Below are 23,979 nucleotides of genomic sequence, written 5' to 3'. Positions count from 1 at the left end.
AAACATGCTTACTGAGGAGCAGCGAGAAAATCCAATAATTCAGATTGTTTTAAGTCTGTGATATTTTTAAATGACTTAATGCAGTGGGTCTCTGAAGAATTCCGACAATTTTAATGGTAGAAACTTGCAGTCCCACTGAGGAAAGGGTTGCTACATAAATACTGAATGATCGTGTCTTTCTGTCTGGGCTGAAACATATTAGCTTTGCTTAGTGGCTTATTGCTTTATTCACAAAATAAATTTCAGCCGTCTTTCCCCACCATATTCCAAGCGCATCGTGAGCCTGTGCCTTATTAGATGTGGGGGCTTATGTTCCAAAGGCATCTGTTACCGTCTCAGGCTCAGCAATAATGAATTAAGCAGTTAAGTGTTTACCCCTGAATGGAGTTAGCCAAGGAAATGATATTATTATGGATGGTCCTTAATGAAAGACCAGCAAACTCAGACTTTTTCAGCAAACAATCAGCCTTGGATTTGGGAACTAAAGTAATAAAATATTAAATATTTTTGTGAAAAGCTCTTTTTTGTGTGTTCTTAGCACACTCTCCCTGCCACAAACACACACATACACAGATATACAACAACTTAAGCAGGTTTCTGGTTGATTCCTGATTCTCAAAGACCCACACATCAGGATGAGTATCACAATAGCAAAGAAGACATCCTTTCCCCATCCCAGAAGAAGCAGAGGGTGGCTGGGAGCAGCCTATCCCGAAAGCACAAGCAGAGAAGAGAGCCAGATCCTTTAGGAAATTCATAAACTGTGCAAGAATCCCAGGGAAGATAAAGGCAGGTCCTTAGCCATGAACATAATGATATGCGAAATCCCCAGCATCAAAGCTGAAACAAAAGAAAATATCCTTCAGTAGCTCAACGTTGCCCACCACAGTTGTCGGGCAGGAAGAAAGACTAGAGACTCCAAATTCATCTGGAAGTTTTCAACAGCCCTGGGAGAGGAGTAAGGGATATGGGAGTGTCCCGCTGACACCTGCAAGGGTGTGTCCCTGGAGACTGGCGCATGGGTAGGTCTCAGATCCAGAGGCTGAAGTGACTGGCTGTAGATCGAAGCCAGCAGTCCCTTAGGTACACAACACTTGACACAGTGCTGTCAACCATCACCACTATTAAGCACCTACTAACGGCTGTTGGACGGACTTCCGTGGTAGCCCAGCTAGTAAAGAATCCACCTGCAAAGAAGAGACCCCAGTTCGATTCCTGGGGTGGGAAGATCCCCTGGAGAAGGGATAGGCTATCCATTTCAGCATTCTTGGGCTTCCCTGGTGGCTCAAAGGGTAAAGAATCTGCCTTCAATGCGGGGGACCTGGGTTCAATCCCTGGATTGGAATGATCCCCTGGAGGGCATGGCAACCCACTCCAGTATTTTCACCTGGAGAATCCCCATGGACAGAGGAGCCTGACGGGCTGCAGTCCATGGGGTTGCAAAGAATCAGACACGACTGAGCGACTAAGCACACACAGCACAGGCTGTTGGATGCTTTATAAATAAATCATTTAAAATAACACTGGGGTTAGGAGAGTGACTCTGGAGCCAGACTGTCTAGATGTGAATTCCAGCAGGTCACTTACAAGCTCTGTGACCTTAAGCCAGTTAGTTTACCTCTCTGTGCCTCATTTTCCTCATGCGTACAATAGTGCTAATAATCGTACCAAGTGATAAAGATTAAGTGAGTCAATCTATGTAAAACTACATAAACATGTTGCATTTAGTAGCTTTCATGATTATTGGCCTCACAATGAACAGGACAGAGATCTGCATTCCCACATTGCAGATGGAAAGAATGAGGCCCTGAGAGAGGCAGTGGCTGGCTCGTGGTCACATGGTTGTGAAGGTGGCGGAACCAGCACTGATCCCTGAGCTCACTCACAGTAGCCTGGGGGCTCATTGCCTCTGAGCCCGCCCTGCCTCTTATGGAGAGGAAAGGCAGATGCCCAGAAAGCAAGGGCTGTACCCTTAACTATGTGCCAACGCTCAATTACCAGTTAAACTGGAGAGGAACAACACAAGAGGGACAGGCTCCCTGGGCCCGATTCCCCTCACATGTTAGAGACAAACGATAGTGCATTCTTGCTGTGCTAATTATTCTCCTTCTGTTCCCTTTCCCCCTCACTCTCCTCTTGCCCTGTTCTGTGTCCTGGGATTCTGACCCCCACGGACTACACCTCCCAGGCTTCCTTGCTCCCTGGCTTCTAGCTGGGACAGTGGGAGGCCCTGGTAAGAGAAAAGAAGGCCCAGAGATAGGCTGGGATATTTACTCCCTCCCTATTTTACTGCAGTCCCGGCAGTGGCTGGGGCCTTCCACAGTCACCACCCCTGTCAGGCTGTCGCTCCCCTGCTGTCACAGGGCCCCAGTAACTTCTCTCTCCTCACATCTCTTCAGATCTGAGGTATAAGTGGCTCTCTCTTGCCAGCATCTGGGTGCCTTAACATTCCCTAACACACACCTCTGTAAATGAAAAATTTCAGGTGTTTTTTTTTTTTTTTGGTCTGGGACCCTGATCAATCCACCTGCCAATTCAGGAGACACTGGCTTGATCCCCAGATCAGAAATCAAATCACTGGAAGATCCCCTGAAGGAAATGGCAACTCACCCCAGTATTCTTGCCTGTAAAATTTCATGCACAGAGGAGCCTTGCAGGCTACAGGCCATAGGGTTGCAAAGAGTGGGACATGACTGAAGCAACTTATAGCACACACTGACCAGTACATCTACCAGAGAATATCATTCAATTATTAAGAAAGATGAGGGGACTTCCCTGGAGGTCTAGTGGCTAAAAATCTGCCTGCCAATGCAGGGGACACAAATTTGATTCCTGGTCCAGGAAGCTTCCACATGCTGCAAGGCCATTAAGCCCATGCACCGCAACTACTGAGCCCTCACACCCTAGAGCCTGTGCTCCACAACGAGAGAAGTCACCGCAACGAGAAGCCGGCACAGCGCAACTGGAGAGTGGCCCCCACTTGCCGCAACTAGAGAAAGCCTGTGCATAGCAGCGAAGAGCTAGCACAGCCAAAGAGAAATAAATAATAAATAGTCTAAAGTAATCTAAAAATAAAATAGAAAAAAAAGGGGAGACAGAAAGATAAGAGTTGTGTGTATGTGTGTTGAATGAAGAGATGTTTAGGATATATGATAAAGTGAACATAAGCAGATTATGCCAACAGTATTAACAAATATTTGCTTAAAATGTGACAAAGAAAAAAGTTAAGGAAAATTAGATATCAATTGGTAAACAGACATTAGCTCTGAAAAATGGTTTTAGAGGTCTCATAATTTCCATATCAACATCATCATTTCCTTTATGAGTACAAATTATTTTTTTCATCAGGAATCTTACTTCAGTTGGGGTGGAGGGGGATCTGTTTTTTCCTGGGCCTCTGATACACATACCACAATACCACATTCACTTGAGATATCTATGAAAGAAGATCTGATTAAATAGAAAGACAGCCCAAGTTCATGGGCTGGAAGATGTAATATGGTAAAGATGTCATTTCTCTCCAAATTAATCCATAAATTTAAGACCATTCAAATCAAAATTCCAATAAGGTTTTTCATAGAACTTGACAAGCCCATCTTAAAATTCTTACAAAGATGCAAGGGCCAAGAATAGCTGGGGTAAATTTGAAGAATAGTAACATGAGGGAACTTTTCTTATCATATATTAAGACTTATCATAAAGCTGTTATAATAAAGACAGGGAGCAGAAGGACAGACAAATAGACTCAGGTGACAAAATTAAAAGTTTTGACACAAACTCACACTGATATAGAGAACTCACAAAACAGATGACAAAACTGGCATTATAAACTAGTAGGGAAAGGACAGACTTCATTTTCAATATGGTGCTGGGCCAACTGGCTATGCAGATGGGAAAAAATAGAATTAGATCCCTACCTCACACTATATACAAAGGACAACTCCAGGTGGAGGGGTCTGCACTCTTATGAATTTAAAGAAACTCAACCCATTCCCCTTTTTCCAAAAGCACAGAACATCTGAAATGAAAATTACATCCTTATTAAGCTGACTTTGCTATGTCTGTTTGTTGTTGCCTTTTTTTAAGCATCCCAATAGCTCTGATCACATAATAACCCAGGGAACCTTTTAGTCCTGGCCAGAACCAGGACTGCACATTCTTATCCCCAGAGTGAAAAACCACTTGGCACCTGGCAGCTTCGAAGAGACTTAGAAACATTAGCTAATTAGAGTTTCGAGAACTCTGCTCCCCAGTGGCACAGGTTCTTCTTCAGGTACACAGCTTCCCTAAGCCCCTGAGAAGCTGGCCCCAGGGCAGAAATCTGGCTTCTAATTCCACACCCCTATTTCAGCAGCAAGGTGTGCAAAGTGGATGTGATCTAAGTCACCCGAGATAACCACCACAGAATTGAGGGCACCCATTGGTTCTGCATCTCTCCTAGATCCCACATATCTAGTTCAAGTGGCCCTACTTGGCTTCATGCCCATGAGGGCACCGATTCCTCCACTGGCTTCCAGGTCTCTGAACTGTCAAGGACAGCCATGGATCTTCCCTGTACCCGAAAAAGAGCATCAAAGACCTCCAGCACCATCCATCCACCCAAATAAAACTCCACAGACTGGACCCTTACAGCTTCAGAGAAAAGCAGGCTTTCTTAAGGGGTGGGGCATGAAGAGCTTAATGCCTTAAAATCCTTTTTGCTACTTTCTTTCCCAAAGTTCCCTTTATTAAAGCAACCGCTCCAATTTCTATTTTTAATGTCTCTCATCTTAAATGGCTCATCCATCTTCTCTCATTCATCACGCACTCTCAGGTCCTACCTTCCCCAGTTCTTTCTCTCTCTCCTCCATTTCCATCCCCTCTCCTGCTCTAGTTTCTCCCTCTTTTCCAAATCTGAGGTTCTCACATTTCATCTAATCAGCAAAATACCATCCAGTAGCCAAACAAAAAGACAGAAGAGTTCTTTTTCTCCTTTGGTAAGATGGGGAGATGTGAATGCTTACACTTCTGTTTTCACCCTGTCCAATCATCACGTTGTCATCATCATTGTCATAACAGTGCCTATTATACACTGGGGGCGTCACCAACATTCTAGGCAAATTTCACAATCTATCGTGTCTACGTCCATTTTACAGATGAGCAAACTGAGCCTCAAAGAGACAGACTAGCTCACCCAAGTTCACTCAACAGGAAAATGGCTGAGCATGGTTTGGAGGCTGGGTGGGAAAACCTGTACCTTTTGGTAGCTTTGCTGCAAAAGCCTTAACCCTAGCTCTAGTTTTTTCTGCTGTTTAAGTTCAGGGCAGGAGGGAAGTGAATGAAGGTGCTTCCAGAAGATGCCATTGAGACAAATCAGAACCAACAGGGTCTGTGTTTGCCACCTTGGCAGCCAGTCCCTCAGATACCTCTCCCTCAGCCTCCTTGGAGCTTTTGATTTCCCAGCCCTTGGCTCCCATGAACCAAAAAAATTATCCACTTGGCCCCATAGGATCAAAAAAATAATGATAATGTTGCCATTTATAGCCTGTTTTCCACAAGCCAGGCTCACTCTGCCCATTATCTAATTTCCTCCTCATAACAGCACTTGGAGGTAAGTATGGCCATTTCCTTCCTCTAATAGCTGAGGAAATGGGGGCTCAGAGAGGGCAAGTGACTAGCCCAAGGTCATCCAGCCTGTAAGCAACACAGCTGGGGGTCAAATCCTGTTCTGCCTGATGCTGGGGCTTAGGTTCTCAACCCTGAACGCCACCCTCTTCCCTTTCATAGCAGCCTCTAATTCCTCTGACGGGCTTTGAATTCACTTCTCCGCTGGTGAAGAGCTGAGTTAGGGTTGGATCCAAGAGTCAACCCTCCTTGTACCCACAGTCTCCAGCCACACTGTCCAGAGTTCTGGGAGCCCAGAATGAAGGTTCTAGAAGCTCTCTTTTGAAGGCCGGGTCCCCATCCCTCCAGTCTCAGAAACCTTTGTGGACTAAAGAACTCAGCATCTAGGGGGAGCAAAGCCCCTCTGATTCAAACACTCCCTGACCCAGGAAATAAATCTGGCCCTCCTACCGTGACCTTTCTTGCTGCAAATCCTTGGTGTCCATCAGGATCTTTGGCAAATATGCCAGGCATCAAGGACCCTGAGAGGTCATCTGTTCCAGCCCCCTGCCTCCACTCTGAGAAAGAGACTTTAAAATAATCCTGAGGACTTCAGGCCAGGGTCTAACGGACCACTGTATGTGCCACACCCTCTTTTGCACACACACACACGTACATAGTTGCACATGTGTGTACACACCTGCACTCACACTGTTTGCACACGGGCACGCACACACACGTCTACATGCCAGTGCACACATCTATTCACAGAAGCCACAAACAGATGTCTGGAACACAGTTGTATACTCACACACAGGTTTGCACAGCCTGCGTGTGCACGTGGACGAGTGTACCAGTGGTGCGTGTGCCCAGTCGTACTTCCCAAGGTAGGACAGCAAGGTTTCTCCTGGGGCCTCCTGGAGTACGGCCTTTAGCTAAAGCCCCACCTGGTGGACACTTTGTGTATACACCAACCCCAGTTCCAAGCCTGAGCGCCCCCGGGACCAGAGTACGGCTCTGGGCAGCACCCAAGCTGACTGGCAATAAGTGAGTGAGCCCAAAGCTAGACTCTGGGGACACGTCCTGCCCCTCAAAGCTCTGTTCTTTCCTCCTCTCTCCCTCTCTGGGCAGCAATCTCTTTGGCCAAAGGCAGAGGAAAGGGCACGGGGTCCAGAGGCAGGGTCTGAGTCACTGCTCTGCCACTTGTGGACACAGAGTCAACTGCTCTCTCAGGGTCAGACACCGAAATCGAGTCTGAAGTCAGACGTGAGTTCAGATGGAGCAGCAACTCCTGGCTGCCCCTTCTTACACACGTGTCCTTGGGCAAGCCACTTCCACCTCCCAAACCTGCTTCACCAACTCGGAAGTGGGGCAGAGGCCCCGGCAGAGTGGCTGGAAGCAGCAATGATATCAAGGAAGCAAAGTCAGTTATTCTCTCCATTTTTCTCAGACCGAATACAGGTACAGTTTAGGCACAACAAGAAGCAGGGCAGGAGTCAGAGGGACTCCAGTTCAAATTCTGATTCAAATCCTGGCCCCACCGCTTTTTAGATGTGGGGCAAGGCACTCCACCTCTCTGAACGTCAGTTTCCCCATCTGTGCAATGGGGGCCTTTTGGTGTTGCAGTGAGAATTAAATGAGACAGTGCGTGCAACAAACCTGGCATCAGGATGCTGTGTGCTACGCTAAGCCACTTCAGTCGTGTCTGACTCTTCGCCATCTGGACTGTAGTCTGCCAGGCTCCTGTCCATGAGATTTCCCAGACAAGAATACTGGAGTAGGTTGTCATGCCCTCCTTTAAGGGATTTTCCCAACCCAGGGATCAAACCCGTGTCTCTTATGTCTCCTGCATTGACAGGTGGGTTCTTTACCACTAGCACCATCTGTCATTAGTAAGCACTTTATAAATGCAGACTGCTATCATCCGTGTTTATGTTTGGGAAAAACAAGTGATACTTGGAGGGGTGGGCAACAGATGTTCCTCAGAAGCCCAGTATAATAGCTATACAATTATAATGAATTAGAACTTAATCCTTGTGTGCCAGGCACTGTTCTAAGGACTAAGAATTAACTCATTTAACACCATAACAACTCCATGAAGTAGGCACTATTATTATTTCCATTTTACAGAGGAGGACTGATGAAGATGAAAGGACTGAAATGGTATGGACCTAACAGAAGCAGAAGATATTAAGAGGTGGCAAGAACACACAGAGAACTGTACAAAACAGATCTTCACGACCCAGATAACCACGATGGTGTGATCATTCACCTAGAGCCAGACATCCTGGAATTCAAAGTCAAGTGGGCCTTAGGAAGCATCACTACCAACAAAGCTAGGGGAGATGATGGAATTCCAGTTGAGCTATTTCAAATCCCAAAAGATGATGCTGTGAAAGTGCTACATTCAACATGCCAGCAAATTTTGAAAACCCAGCAGTGGCCACAGGACCGGAAAAGGTCAGTTTTCATTCCAATCCCAAAGAAAGGCAATGCCAAAGAATGCTCAAACTACTGCACAATTGCACTCATCTCACACGCTAGTAAAGTAATGCTCAAAATTCTCCAAGCCAGGCTTCAACAGTACGTGAACCATGAACTTCCAGATGTTCAAGCTGACTTTAGAAAAGGCAGAGGAGCCAGAGATCAAATGGCCAACATCCACTGGGTCATTGAAAAAGCAAGAGAGTTCCAGAAAAACATCTACTTCTGCTTTATTGACTATGCCAAAGCCTTTGACTGTGCATATCACAACAAACTGTGGAAAATTCTTCAAGAGATGGGAATACCAGACCATCTGACCTGCCTCTTGAGAAATCTGTATGCAGGTCAGGAAGCAAGTTAGAACTGGACATGGAACAACAGACTGGTTCCAAATAGGAAAAGGAGTACGTCAAGACTGTACATTGTCACCCCGCTTATTTAACTTATATGTAGAGTACATCATGTGAAATGCTGGGCTGGAAGAAGCACAAGCTGGAATCAAGATTGCCGGGAGAAATATCAATAACCTCAGATATGCAGATGACACCACCCTTATGGCAGAAAGTGAAGAAGAACTAAAGAGCCTTTTGATGAAAGTGAAAGAGGAGAGTGAAAAAGTTGGCTTAAAGCTCGACATTCAGAAAACTAAGATCATGGCACCTGGTCCCATCACTTCATGGCAAATAGATCGGGAAACAGTGGACACAGTGGTTGACTTTATTTTGGGGGGCTCCAAAATCACTGCAGATGGTGACTGCAGCCATGAAATTAAAAGATGCTTACTCCTTGGAAGAAAAGTTATGACCAACCTAGACAGCATATTAAAAAGCAGAGATATTACTTTGCCAACAAAGGTCTCTCTAGTCAAGGCTGTGGTTTTTCCAGGAGTTATGTATGGATGTGAGAGTTGGACTGTAAAGAAAACTGAGCACCAAAGAATTGATGCTTTTGAACTGTGGTGTTGGAGAAGACTCTTGAGAGTCCCTTGGACTGCAAGGAGATCCAACCAGTCCATCCTAAAAGAAAGCAGTCCTGAATATTCATTGGAAGGACTGATGTTGAAGCTGAAACTCTAATACTTTGGCTACCTGATGCAAAGAACTGACTCACTGGAAAAGACCCTGAGGCTGGGAAGGATTGGGGGCAGGAGGAGAAGGGGATGTCAGAGGATGAGATGGTTGGATGGCATCACCAACTCAATGGACATGAGTTTGAGTAAACTCCAGGAGTTGGTGATGGACAGGGAGGCCTGGTGTGCTGCAGTCTATGGGGTCACAAAGAGTCGTACACAACTGAGCAACTGTACTGAACTGAACTGAAGGTGAAAGAGGAGAGTGAAAAGCTAGCTTAAAACTCAACATTCAAAAGACTAAGATCATGGCATCCAGTCCCATCACTTCATGGCAAATAGATGGGGGAAGAAAGGAAAGAGTGGCAGACTTTATTTTCTTGGGCTCCAAAATCATTGCGAATGGTGACTGCAGCCATGAAATTAAAAGGCACTTGCTTTTTGTAAGAAAAGCTATGACAAACCTAGACAATGTGTTAAAAAGCAGAGACATCACTTTGCCGACAAAGGTCCATGTAGTCAGAACTATGGTTTTTCCAGTAGTCATATATGGATGTGAGAGTTGAACTGTAAAGAAGGCTGAGCACCAAAGAATTGATGCTTTCAAGCTGTGGTGCTGGAGAAGACTCTTGAGCCCCATGGACTGCAAAGAGATCAAACCAGTCAATCCTAAAGGAAATCAACCCCGAATGTTCATTGGAAGGACTGATGCTGAAGCAGAAGTTCTAATACTTTGGCCACCTGATGTGAAGAACTGACTCATTAGAAAAGACCCTGATTCTGGGAAAGATTGAGGTCACGAGGAGAAGGGTGAGACAGAGGAAGAGATGGTTGGATAGCATCATTGACTCAGTGGACATGAGTTTGAGCAAACTCCAGGAGATAGTTAAAGACAGGGAAGCCCTGGAGTGCTGCAGTCCATGCAGTTGCAAAGAGTTGGACATGACGGCAGCTGAACAATGAACAACAACACAGATAAGAACACTGAGGCCAGAGATGATGTAACTTGCCTAGGATTAAAGAACCAGAGAGTTGATTAAAAATCCAGGCAGCGTGCTCTGAATTTCTCCACTCCCTACTCCTACTGAGCTGTCCTATCTGCTCTGACCTTCTAGCCTCTCTTTAGTCTGGAAACTTCTATACAAGACGAAGTCTGGCTTTAGAGGCCAAGTCCACCCCCATGAGAGTCACTGACAGTCCCATTCCTCCCAATCCCCAGGGAGGCAAATGGCCACATATGCATCCTGTGTATTCCGGAGGGCTATAGGTTTAAGATAATCTTAGGGAGGCAATAAAAACAGTGGAAATAAAGCTAATTAAAGAGCATCCGCTAATCATGGGATCCTGTGTCAGAAAACTTGCATCTGCTGTGGTTGCTAAGTGGCATGAAGGTAGAGAGAACCTGGCTGGCAAGGCCTCACCCTACTGCTGACGTGTCACCGCAGAGTGGAGGGACAGATGGTGGCCCAGACAAGAGACGAATGTAAAAGACAGATTAGACACAGGAAATTGTGTACTCCATATTTTATTTAAAAGTCAGTCACTGGGAAATGGCTGCCCAATGATGCTACCGGTAGCGGAGTTAAGTTCTAATGTGGCATGGTGTTGGCTGGAGCCAGGACTCAGGGGGTTAACCACCGTGGGGTTTTAATCCTGAATTCGTGGCTGTGTGGCTATGTGGCTTAAATTCAGGTGCTTAACCTCTCCAGACATCAGCATCCTCCTCTTGAAAACAGGAGGGACAATAATCTATCTATGGCTGATGGTGTCACTGATCCCAACTCTCCACCTTTCCCTCTATCCATGAACAGTGCCACGTGACTTAGCAGAGTCCACCTCAATGTGGGCAGGGCATATGCCCCTCATGCTAGAACTTGGGTCTGGCCACATGACCTGCTTTGGCCCAAAAGGATGAGCTGGAAGTGTTGGCATCCAGTTCTGAGCCCACTTCTCAAGATATGTACCTTGCCCTGTTGCCTTTGCCAGGGAAGAAACATGCCTGGCCAACTGGTCCTAAGAGGAGGATGTAAGACTCAAGGCAGGGAGGAGCCTGGCTTCCTGGGTCACACGTGGAGGACAGCCTCCACCATCTAGGAACACCTGCCAAGGATTGTGCCATGGCTGTGAAACACGTCCCTCATGCTGAGCCACTGCACACGGGGGTCTATTTGCTGCAGCAGCAAGTGCATCCATGCTACCTCACTGGCAGGCTAGTCCCTGCACCCCTTCCTGAGCCAGCCCTTTGTTTCACCAACCTTGATTTTCCCCCACAGTCACCCAACCTGGACACCATGGGGCTTTGTGCTCTCACCCGGCTGTGACTTTCTGGACCTTAGACTGTGAGCTCCCTGAAATCAGACGTTGGAGTGGGAAAAGATGCTCTAGAGCAATGGGGGGGAAGGTGGAAGAAGGGTCTGTGGGTACTGAGGACAGAGTGCATCTGAACCTTGTTTCCTCAAACCACTGCTAGACCCCAGAGATGGAGCAGTTCATGCTGTGTCTAAGCCATGGGGATCCCAGGCAAGGGCTCCTGCATTCAGAGCCCATTCCTTGTATCGCCAGAGGCTTTGTCTATGGTGTGATGGTGGGCAGGGACTGCAACAGCACCGGGACCTCCATGTGCATGGGTACTGGCTGCAAAGATGAGCAATCAGTAGCAAAGTAGCTTCTTCTCCCTTGCCCTCAACACATATTTTAGGGGACCTCAGGGGGCATCTTGCTTTAAGAAAACTGACATATGCTCTTGCCAAATAAAATTTGTCTTCAAGAAAAAAAGGAAAAACCAAACATGACGCGTGGAGATTGGCACTTATCAAATGATCAGTAGTCGTCTTCAACAATCCTTGAGAACCCACGCGGCACCAGGTGCATTTGCTATGACCTCAGACCCTGATGGTGGCCCTGCAAGGAAAGGAAGCTCAGGAAAATGAAGAATTCCCAGGCCCACAGGCTCTGATAGAGTCTTGAATGTCAACCTGTTTGGCAAGTTGGTGTTTCTGAAAAACAAAAACTTAAATATCCAAGAGTGGCCCTGCCTAAAGAGATCCCTTTCTAGAACTCCATGTGACAACCTTCCTTCTCCAAGGTGGGGTAGAATGGAGAGGAAGGAACCCCACTTTTCCAAGACATTGTATTTTCCTCCACCCAGTTATCCCCACCTTGATCTCCTCTACAATCTCCCCTCCTCCCTTCTTCCACGAGGGATTGGGATGGTCAAACCCACCAAAAACTAGTTCTATTTTTCCGTGTCTTCAAGGACATCTCAGTTTTGCTCTTAAGACCTTTAAAACTGACTGAATCAGGCCCACTCAGATTATATAGATGACTTAAAGTCAATTGATTATAGACTTCAATCACATTTATAAACTGTCTTCACATCACCCAGATTAATGTCTGAATAATTGGCACTATCATCTAGTCAATAATTTGACACGTCAAACCAACCATCACACACCTCCTTGGTAAATCGCTGTGGCATCCTCAAGTTGGGTGCTTGTTGATCAGACAATACTGTCAACGTGAACCAGTCATGGCTTTTTCAACTGGATGAACTTAATGAAAAGAATGAATTTGTTGGCTCCCATATCCCAAAAGGGCAGGAGTTTGGTTGGAAACACCCCAGGCTAGGCCCTCAGCGCAGCCTAGACTCTCTTTCGCAGCCTTCCATCTGCTTCTATCTGGATGTTGGCTTGATTTTGCTCCTTTTACTCTGTCCACAAGTCTGAAACCATGGCCCCAGTGTTCTGGAAGCATATCTTTATAAGGTCAAGGGAAAAGGCTGACTGGCCAAGCCTAGGTCACAGAGGGTGGGGCCTGTCAACCATGGGGAGCAGGCAGATAGCACATGCAGGGACACCAGCGGGAGGCTGTAAGCTGGGCAGCTGCCCAGGTATGCACAGCTCTGTATCTTCCAAAGTGTGGTACATGAGCTTCCAGATGTCTCTAGAGCATACATGGAACATTCTACAAACTTCAAATTCCGTGGGAAGGAAGCCCACAAAGAAGCTTGTCCCTCAAGCTTTCTGACTGCTCCAAAGACAAGCTCCACTTAGTTGTTATCATGTCTATAATGCTTCCGTCCCTGAAAAAAATCTCTCAGGCTCAGTTCCTCTGGCAGGCAAGAGTTTAATTCATTACTTTACTCTAAATGTATTTACTTACACATAGTTATTTTCTGTTTATGGTGAGAGATGCTAGTTTTCCACTTAGAGTAGTGAGAGAAAGATTCCTTTTACAAAAACATGTATTTAAGTAAAAAGTGAGCCAGGCTAGAGAAAAACATTAAGTAAATAATAATAGATGGTGCATGGAGACAGGAAAAATTGTGTCTAAGGATGGGATGGACTTAAGCATTATGTTGGGTGATGGCCTTGGCTTTGATATTAGACACTCAGAATTTAAATCCAGGTCACATTCACTATGTGAATCTGGGCAAGCCACTGAAACTGAGTTTCATTTTCCTTATCTATAAAATGAAGATGGTAATGATAATCATCAAACTTCATAACTCACTTTATCCAACCCCCTTAGGGCCAGGTGTGCTTAGGAATTCAGAAATTCTCAAATGTTTAGAGTACCACATACCTTATATTACCTGCAGCACTTGGGCAGTGCCACATGACCTGGCACACTGACACGTCTACAGAAAATGGACAACCATTCACATCAAGCACTGAATTTTGTTTTGTTGTTGTTGTTACTTTAAGTCTACACATTGCACCAATCCTGGGCAGATTTTTCAGCCTAATGAGTTTGCTACAAACTTGAAAATAAACACTTTCATACTCCAGAGGTTTGGAACAAGACTAGTGAGACTAAAAGCACTTAGTCAAGCCTATGCAGTGCTATGACAAAGCAAGGAGCCACCAGAGCAGGGGAGGGAGGGTTTAGAGAGAGCAAGAATGAAATGTGCACCAATCCCAGGAGAAATTATAAAGAGATTATAAAAGCTTCCCAAGATTTCTCAGAAGTCTCCTCCTCCCATGACCTGTCCTTTCCCTTCCTCCTTCTCCTCCACTTCCTCCTCCTCCTCCTCCTCTTCCTCCTCCCTCTTCTTCCTATTCTTCTTGGTCCTCTTCCTCCCATTGCCCTTGCTGGTGCTCAGCCTAGGAGTGGACACGTGACTAAGTTATAGCCAATGAGATGTGAGGGGAGATCTGCTGAAATGCTTCTGTAGATGTCTCTGTGCCTAGATGTGATACCTGGTGCAGGGTCAGCCATTTTAGGGTTGTAATGGGAGGTAGTGAAAGTGAAGTCGCTCAGTCGTGTCCAACTCTTTGCAACCCCATGGACTGTAGCCTATCAGGCTCCTCCGTCCATGGGATTTTCCAGGCAAGAGTGCTGGAGTGGATTGCCATTGCCTTCTCCAGGGGATCTTCCCGACCCAGGAATCAAACCCGGGTCTCCCGCATTGCAGGCAGATGCTTTACCCTCTGAGCCACCAGGGAAGCTGCAGGTAAAAGCCACACAAAAAAAGCCAGGGTAGAGAATTGATGTCACATAGCCACTGATCACACCAAACTTGGACTTGTCTACCTCTGCACTTCCTATAAAAGATAAAACTTACTATAATTTTAGCCACTTTGAGTTGGAATTATATGTATTGCAGAAGGGCATTAGTTTGGATATTAAAGGAAAGTATAAATCTGGAAGGTGAGAAAATGTGAGGAGTTGCAAGTTATAAGAAGGCCTATAAGCAAGGCTGGATTTTAAAGGCTAATATTGTAATGGGAGGGAAAGGAGCAGGGCACAACTTTTGAAAGAATGGCATAGCCCGAGGACACAACATAAACCGATTAGAATCAAATGGGACCGAGATGGCAGTCAAGACTAGACCTTGATCCTCAATCAGCAAGTGAAATGACACACCCAGAGGTGCCATGACAGTTCTGAAGCACTGTTAAAAGACCAAATCCTGGAAATCTCTACCCCTTCTCAAAAATAGTTGGAATAATCCTCCCACTCATTAGCATATGAAATTAGCCAGCCTATAAAAACTAACCACACCACATTTCAAGGCTGCACTTGTCCTCTACAATGACCCCCACTCTGTCTGTAGAGTATGCTAAGTCACTTCAGTTGTGTCCGACTCTGTGCGACCCTAGAGATGGCAGCCCACCAGGCTCCCCTATCCCTGGGATTCTCCAGGCAAGAACACTGGAGTGGGTTGCCATTTCCTTCTCCAATGCATGAAAGTGAAAAGGGAAAGTGAAGTCGCTCAGTCGTGTCTGACTCCTAGCGACCCCAAGGACTGCAGCCTACCAGGCTCCTCCATCCATGGGATTTTCCAGGCAAGAGTACTGGAGTAGGGTGCCATAGAGTATGCCTCTCTCTAAATCTGAATAAATCCACTTATTACCTATCACTGTGTCTCTCACTGACTTCTTTCTGCAATGAGACATCAAGAACCTGAGCTTCATTAGGTCCTGAAACCAGGTACCATGGGTTTTGGCTGGGTTTGAGTCCCAGCCATGTGGGTTCAAGCCCCAAAATGGGTTTTGGCTGGTTTCAAGTCCCAGCCATGTGGATTCAAGTCCCAAGCCGGGTTTTGGCTGGGTTCAAATCCCAACCACATGGGTTTGAGTCCCAAACTGGGTTTTGGCTGCATTCGAGTCCAGCACATGGGTTCAAGTCCCAGTCTGAGGTAAATGGTTTCAATATCAGATAGATGACACTATGGGAAGGTGGAGGGGGGCAGTGAGAGAGCTGGTGTGGGCTGGACTGTGGGGATGGGTTCATGAAAGAGTTTGGGAAACTTCCTAAACTTCACTAAAAACTTCATGGTTCCATTTTTGTATTCTAAGTGGAGGGCAAATAATTAAACTCAAGTCCAGAGTCCCTTAAATTCCTTCCCAGGATCATAGATGTTCCCTCTACCAGGAAAGAAATCTAGGCTGAGCAGTCAGGAAGATTCTAGGTAGATGAAAAGCCTCAGCAGTGTTCCGGGCTTGTCTGGCCTTCAACGTGTGATTTTGAGAGTTGGAAGCGCGAAGATTATAACTCAGAATGGCACGCGGGTGTGAAGCTGGCTGCCTTGCCAGCTATTTGCCTGTATTTAAAACACATATGGGTGATATTTTTAAATATCTTTGCTGTGTGATTGAAAAACATTGCAGTTGCTACTTCATGGACGTGGGTTTTTATGCAAACCCAGGGATGGAATGATGAGTGTATGTTGTACCTACGTGGGCTTTGCTGGAGAGAAGTAAGGACAGAATGGCACAGCCTGCCTAAATGTCGGGCAGAGAATTGGGGCTGGGCCATTCAACATTTAACTTGGGTGTGGGGGCTGCTGGCAAAGCTCCTTGGTTTTCTTTCTTTTCATCTCTTCCAACTCTCCCTCCAAAGGGTTTGGGTGGGGCTACTCCCCCAGCTCTGGGAATGGGCATGTGACCCAGACTGGCCAATTAGGTCACTCCAACCTCTTTGCCCCAGTGATTGGTTATGTCCTTAGCTCATGTCCTATGGCAAGTCAGTGAAACTCAACTGCCAGATTCAGGAACTACTGGGGAAGAATCACTTCCCACCTGCTCTTGTTGCTGAGCTGAGAGGAGGTGTACTTGGGACTGCCTAAGGCCATTTTTGTCACCACCTGGGGAAAGCCTGATGGAAATAAAGCCAAGATGGGGGAAAAAAGCCGGAGAGGTTAACAGAATCCTGGACCCAGACATGCCTGAAATCTAAGATCAGACTTCTTTGGTTGCACTTAGAAAAAAAGTTGTGGTAAACTCTATTTAAGGGACTTCCCTGGTGGTCCAGGGATTAAGAATCTGCCTTCCAACACAGGGGATGTGGGTTTGATCCCTAGTCAGGGAACTAAGATCCCACGTGCTATGGAGCAACTAAGCTTTGCGCCATAATGACTAAGCCTGTGCCACAATTAGTAGCCGCAAACACGGCGCGAGTACTAAGCCTCCGATGACTGAGAAACTAACGCGCTACAGGGAAGAGCCCACAAGCCCCAAGGAAGACCCAACACAGCCCAAAATAAATATTACAAAATATATATATTTAACATAAAATGTCATTTTAGCCATTTCTAAATATACAGTTCAGTGACATTAATTACAATCACAATGCTGTGCAACCATCATCACTATCTTTTTCCACAATCTTCAGCCCCCAAACAAAAACTCTGTACCCATTAAGCAGTAACTTCCCATCTCATAATAAGATTCCTAATTTAAAATATGGGCTTCCCTGATGGCTCAGATGGTAAAGAATCTGCCCACAATGCAGAAGACTTGGGTTCAATCTCTGGGTCAGGAAGATCCCCTGGAGAAGGGAGAGGCTATGCACTTCAGTATTTTTGCCTGGAGAATTCCATGGACAGAGGAACCTGGGGAGCTACAGTCCATGGGGTCCCAAAGAATGGGACAAGACTGATCGACTAACACTTTCTTTTTTAAAGTGTATGTGTGTGTATGTGTGTGTGTGTGCTAAGTCACTTCGATCGTGTCCCATTCTTTGCAGCCTTACAGACTATAGCCCACCAGGGTTAGTCTGGCTTCTCCCACTTAGCATAATGCATTTAAGGTTCATCCATGTTCAGTTCAGTTCAGTTCAGTCGCTCAGTCATGTCCGACTCTTTGCAACCCCATGGACTGCAGCACACCAGGCCTCCCTGTCCATCACCAACTCCCGGAGTCCACCCAAACCCATGTCCATTGAGTCGGTGATGCCATCCAACCATCTCATCTTCTGATGTCCCCTTCTCCTCCTGCCCCCAATCTTTCCCAGCATCAGAGTCTTTTCAAATAAGGCAGCTCTTCGCATCAGGTGGCCAAAGTACTGGAGTTTCAGCTTCAGCATCAGTCCTTCCAATGAACACCCAGGACTGATCTTTAGGATGGACTGGTTGGCTCTTATTGAAGTCCAAGGGACTCTCAGGAGCCTTCTCCAACACCACAGTTCAAAAGCATCAATTCTTCAGTGCTCAGCTTTCTTTATAATCCAACTCTCACATCCATACATGACAATTGGAAAAACCATAGCCTTGACTTTGTTGACAAAGTAATGTCTCTGCTTTTTAATATGCCGTCCATGTTGTTGGTACATCAGTAATTGTTCCTTTCTATTGCTGAGGAATAAATACATTGTATGTATCCATTCACCAGTCTATCTCCATTCACCGGTTGAGGGACACTTATCCACTTCTGTACTCTGAATTTACTTGAGTCTATAAATCCCATTTTCTTTTCTTAAGCTATTCCAGTTAAATTTCGGTCATCTGCAACCACAATAATGTTGACAATATATCAGAGAAAGCGACTTCCTCTCTCTGAAATTTTTTCTTTCATCTATAAAATCAGAGTGTACTATTCAAATGGTTTTGAGGGTTACAGAAGTCTTGACTCAAAATTGTTTGAGAGAGACAATTATTTTCTCACATACCAGGGAGTTCTGAGATGGAGAAGATCTCAAAACAGGTAATTCTTGTAATTCGCAGTTCAAGTCGGGAGGCAGGCAGTTTCCACGGCTCCACTCTGCTGGCCTCTGGGTTTTCCCCACAGAGCAAAGCAAGATGGCGGCAGAGACGCCACATGACAGACGTCACAGGAAGTTCTCTCATTTTGCTATTGCTATTGCTAAGTCACTTCAGTCGTGTCCGACTCTGTGTGACCCCATAGACGGCAGCCCACCAGGCTTCCCCATCCCTGGGATTCTCCAGGCAAGAACACTGAAGTGGGTTGCCATTTCCTTCTCCAATGCATGAAAGTGAAAAGTGAAAGTGAAAAGTGAAAGTGAAGTCGCTCAGTCATGTCCGACCCTCAGCGACCCCATGGACTGCAGTCTTCCAGGCTCCTCCATCCATGGGATTTTCCAGGCAAGAGTACTGGAGTTGGGTGCCATTGCCTTCTCCGTCTCTCATTTTGGCTTAAGCCAAAAATGGCTTATTAATTTATTTAATGGTATGATGAGCTTTGAGTACAGCTGGAACAAGAGCCTCTGAGGTTGAATTTTAGACATTATCATTCTCCTTCTCTTTCAGCTTTGTTCTCAGACAGGCTTCTCTGCAAGGTGGCTAAGATGGCTTCTGGCAGCCCAGGTGTCTGTCCTCCCAGGGTAACATCCCCAGGGCAAAGAGACAGCCTCTTTCCAAAGGTTCCATCAGAAATCCAGGGGGAGAACTCTCCTTGCTCCAGGTCAGATCTGGACCCTTGAGACATCACTCCTAGTGTGAGGGTATTTGGAAGGGTACCTTTGGGCGGTAACTAGGTTTAGATTAGGTGATGAGGCTAGGGCCTCCATGATGGTATTGATACCTTTATAAGAAGAGACATCAGAGCACACACCCCTCCGCCTTCTCTCTCTCTCTCCTTTCCCTCTCTCTGCCATACTAGGACACAGCAAAAAGATGGCCATCTGTAGACCAGGTCGAGAGCCCTCACCAGATCCTAAACATGATAGCACTCAGATCTTAGACTTCCAGTGTTCAACTATGAGAAAATAGTTGTTTAATCCCCCAGGTTATGGTATTTTGTTATGGTAGCCTGAACTGACTAATACAGCAGTGAATTTAGAGCAGTCATTGTTGACTGGTTACCTACTGAGTGCCGGGCCCTGTGCAGAATATTGAAGTTCATTAGCTGGGTCTCAGCCCACAGAGAGTTTGGAATCTATAAACAGTATTAAAATATTAATGATGAATCCCTTCTATCTTTTCTGTAAATTTGAGATCACTTTCATTTAAGAAAAGAAAATTCTAACTCAATCAATAACCTCTTTGCACTCTCTTCCTCTATCCATCTGTCTCTGGAAGCAGACTAGCACGTAGACCACAGAACTTTACATCTCTCTCTCCATAGCTATTTCCATGCATGCCAAGAGGGAAAAAATGACAGCTATAAAGAGATACGGCAGATGCTCTTGTGCCCTGGGTTCAGAGCTTTTCATGTCTAACCTCATTTAATCTTCAGACCAGTCTGTAAGACAGACATTATTAGTTTCATTATCCAAATGAGGAAGCTGAGAGGCCCAGAGAGGCAAAGTGACTTACCCAAGATCACACAGCTGTGAAGTGAGGGTGAGGTTTGAACCCTTTGAATCAGGTCTTTCTGATCTTAAGGCCTACTGTCTTAATTCCCATCAGCTTCCTTGGCTAATCAGTGCTATGGAGGAATTCATAAAATAGACACTCATCCAAAGTTGAGACATTATAGATTTGTCTATGATAAGGATAGCCACCGCTAAGGAAGGTGGCTGTAATGTGGATGAATGCACTAAGAACTTTTATGGACTCTCAAAGAGAAAACAATGTTACTTTTGTTACTCACAAGATAGTCTCTACTCCCTGCCAGTCAGTCCACAGGTTTAAACTTTTCCCCTCACAATCCTTTGAGGTAAGTCCTAGCATCATTCCCATTTTCAAGATGAGAAAGTGGAGGCTCAGTTGAGCCAAAGCAATGGGTGAATGAGTGAAATTAGGACATCTCATCACTCTAAATCTTTGCAAGATGAATAAATGTCCCAAACCCTTGAGGTTCTAGAATCTCCTGAGTCTATATTCAAAGAGAAAGGAGCAAGATGGAAATTTAGAACAACATTCTCCTCTCATAGAAGGAAGATGCTGGTTGTCAACTGCAAGTTCTGGGGAAATGCCCTGAGACCCACCCCCACCCCCAGGTCCCTGGGGTTCTGTGGTTGGATCTGGGAACTCTGAAAGTCTCCTTGAACAGACTTAGAGCTGATGAAGTGGGGAGAGAGCAGGCTTATAAGGGACTCTCACAGGAAATGCAACAATAGCAGTGTTGTGCCCCGTGAGAGCTGCAAACAGCATCCTCAGCAACAGGGATATGGGTATGAATACGCTTGAGCTGTTCTGCCACCTAAATGTGCATAATGAAAAAAAAAAAAAGTAAAAAAATGTAATAAAATAGGTCTGTGAATTCAGCCTTAAAAAATCATCTGCATCTGGGTCTTGTCCTGAAGGAAAAAAGAAAATCCCATGACCGGTTTGGTGGAGTTGGAGGACGGGTGTGGTTAAAAGGTAATTTATTATTTGATTTTGTGTTTTTCAGAAAGATAATACTCATTGTTAAAACTTCAAGCAATGTACGTGTAATTATGTATAAGGAATGCTTCTAGCTACAAGTAACAGTAAACTTAAAAAACAATGGTTTAAAAGCTGAGTAAACATGCATGCATGCTCAGTCATGTCTGACTCTTTGTGACCCTATGGACTGTAACCCACCAGGCTTGTCTGTCCATGGAGTTTTCCAGACAAGAATATTGGAATGGGTTGCCATTTCCTACTCCAGGGCATCTTCCTAATCCAGGGATCAAAACTGTGTCTCCTGCATCTCCTGCACTGCCAGGCAGATTCTTTCCCACTGAGCCACATATGAAGCCTAAAAGATGAGTATTTATTGTTAATTACCAGGAAGCCTTAGGTAGGAGGTTCTGGACTGTTCTCAGTCGCTCAGTCATGTCCGACTCTTTGGGACTCTATGGACTGTAGCCTGCCAGGATCCTCTGTCCATGGGGATTCTCCAGGCAAGAATAGTGGAATGGATTACCACGCCCTCCTCCAGGGGATATTCCTGACTCAGCAATTGAAACCATGTCTCTTATGTCTGCTTCATTGGCAGGCAGATTCTTTACCACTAGCACCACCTGGGAAGCCCCAGGACTTGGTTTAACAACTTGATATCAATAAGAATTCAGACCCCTCTGCTTTTTCTGCCTTGTCCTACTCAGAGTGTAGGTAATCCTGTCATGGTCACAAGACAGCTGCCACAGCTCCAGATATCAGGTCCTCATGTCACAGTCTGAAGCAGTAAGGAAAGGGATAAGATTATGCAAAAGAGAATCTTGTATTCTTTAATTAAAGAGAAAGATCTTTTCCAGAAACTGTCCCCTTACTCCACAAAGTTAGATGGGCCTCTCTCCAAACCTTAGCTCTCCTGCTTTATCTCTCTGAGCCTCAATTTTCCCATCCTGGAAATGGGGATGATAGTAGTACCTTCCTCAGAGGGTGTTGCAAGAATTAAATGAGAATATACTTCGTGTCCAGTAAGCACTCAGGAGCTGTGCTGGTATCTTCCATTTCCCTACCATATTCACCCTTCTTAACCTGTCTCCAGCTTATGCTGTGATGCCGCAGGACTGCAACAACCATCTTTCTTTTCCTCTGGCTTTTGGTTGATTTGGCCAAAAGGAAGTATAGTATCAACAGGAGCTCAAGAGGGAAGATAGAGAAGTTGAGTATTTATCCCCCTCGTTCCTTCTCTGTGGTACTGCTGAGGGAGGCTGTTTCTCTAGTGATGGCCGCAGCTTCTCTCTCTCTGCCAGCTGCCTGGTAATGCCCACTGGGTAATAGCTACCTAAAGGTTACTAGCCCCAGGGCCTGGCTCCATTGTTTTTCTAAACCTGCCCTCACCTTAGTAAATAGTCTCTTTATTCAACACTTCTTGAAATACCAGTTTGAGTGCATTATCTTTTCCTGCCAGGAGCTGGACTGATTCAAAACACGAGCTTTTTTTTTTTTTTTCCCAAAGTAAATTATTTGCAAACTTCAGTATTTTATTAGTAGTGACAAGTGATTTGTGTCACACTTCATGATTAAGAATCACCAGTCCTCTTGGTCAAAAAGTCAGTCAAGTGGGATGTTTGATTGAGTTGGCCGTTATAATCATGAATTAAATCTAAATCCTTGGGCTTCTGGCCATATCCTGAGGCACAATATTTTTTACATGATAATGGTTTTGGGGGAAAAAAAGAAAAGACAATTTTTACATTCATAGGCCCGGAACTCGTTGCTGCGTATTCTTGACATCCTTCAGTTAAATGGAAAACACCAGGTTTTGAAACTGTATTGATTTCAGCGGGCATATATTATTTTACTGTAAGTACCAATGTCTGTTGTACTTAATATACAATGGATTAATTTAAAATGCATTAGTTTAATAAAAATGCATAAAATAGAATAGAATTGCATTAGCTTCAATAAAAAATTCAATTTCATAAATATTATCTCGTGTTAAAATGCATTGATTTCCAGGAAAATATATTGGTCAAAGGTAATTTACATTGCTTTGAATGGAAATGCGCCAGTCTCCATACATATGTATTAGTTTAGTCAAACGTATCCAATTGTGTAAAATATCGGTTAGGCTGAAATGGATTCCAACCCTGTTTGTTGTTGTTGTTGTTATTTTATTCTCTTTGGCTGAATAAATATTTCCCATGCTCGCTTTAGTGTAGCCTAGTTCTGACTTCTGCAGCAGTTAAGACTCCGTTGGTGGCAGGTAAGGTGTGTTCACCTTCCCTACCAAGGCTGGGTGTGGGATATGAGCTGGAGATCCAAGCAAAGGGCCCAGAAGGCCTCATGAGGACTGACTGGAGCTGCACCCTGACCAGGAAAATGTAGGCTTTGACTGCAGCAGGAGAAGCTGGAAGGGAGCTACGTTATGGGGAGCAAAAAGGGACCAGAAGCAGGTGAGCTAAACCCAGAGCTCAGGGTCAGCAGGACACAGGATCACAGCTGGGGCTCTGGGGTCTCCCAGAGTTCAAACCTTGAACCTGCCACTTTCTATGTGTCCTTCGCAAGTCGCTTAGCCTCTCTGAGTCTCTGTTACTCCCAGGTATTATGTCAAACACTAAGTACTTTCCATATACTGATTTATTTAGTCATCAAGTGTCTTGTTCCAGATCACACAGCTAGCAGAGTGGTAGAGCTGGGATTTGAACCCCAAATCCCTCTAGATCTCAGCCACCAGACTGTCTCCAGTAATTCTATGTAAAGTGTGAAGTGTGTGGTCACTCAGTGGTCCGACTCTTTGTGACCCCATGGACTGTAGCCTGCCAGACTTCTCTGTCCGTGGAATTCTCCAGGCAAGAAT

The sequence above is a fragment of the Bos javanicus genome, chromosome 17 (assembly GCF_032452875.1).
Source record: "Bos javanicus breed banteng chromosome 17, ARS-OSU_banteng_1.0, whole genome shotgun sequence".
NCBI classification, from domain to species: Eukaryota; Metazoa; Chordata; class Mammalia; order Artiodactyla; family Bovidae; genus Bos; species Bos javanicus.
This window is presented reverse-complemented; position numbering follows the sequence as displayed.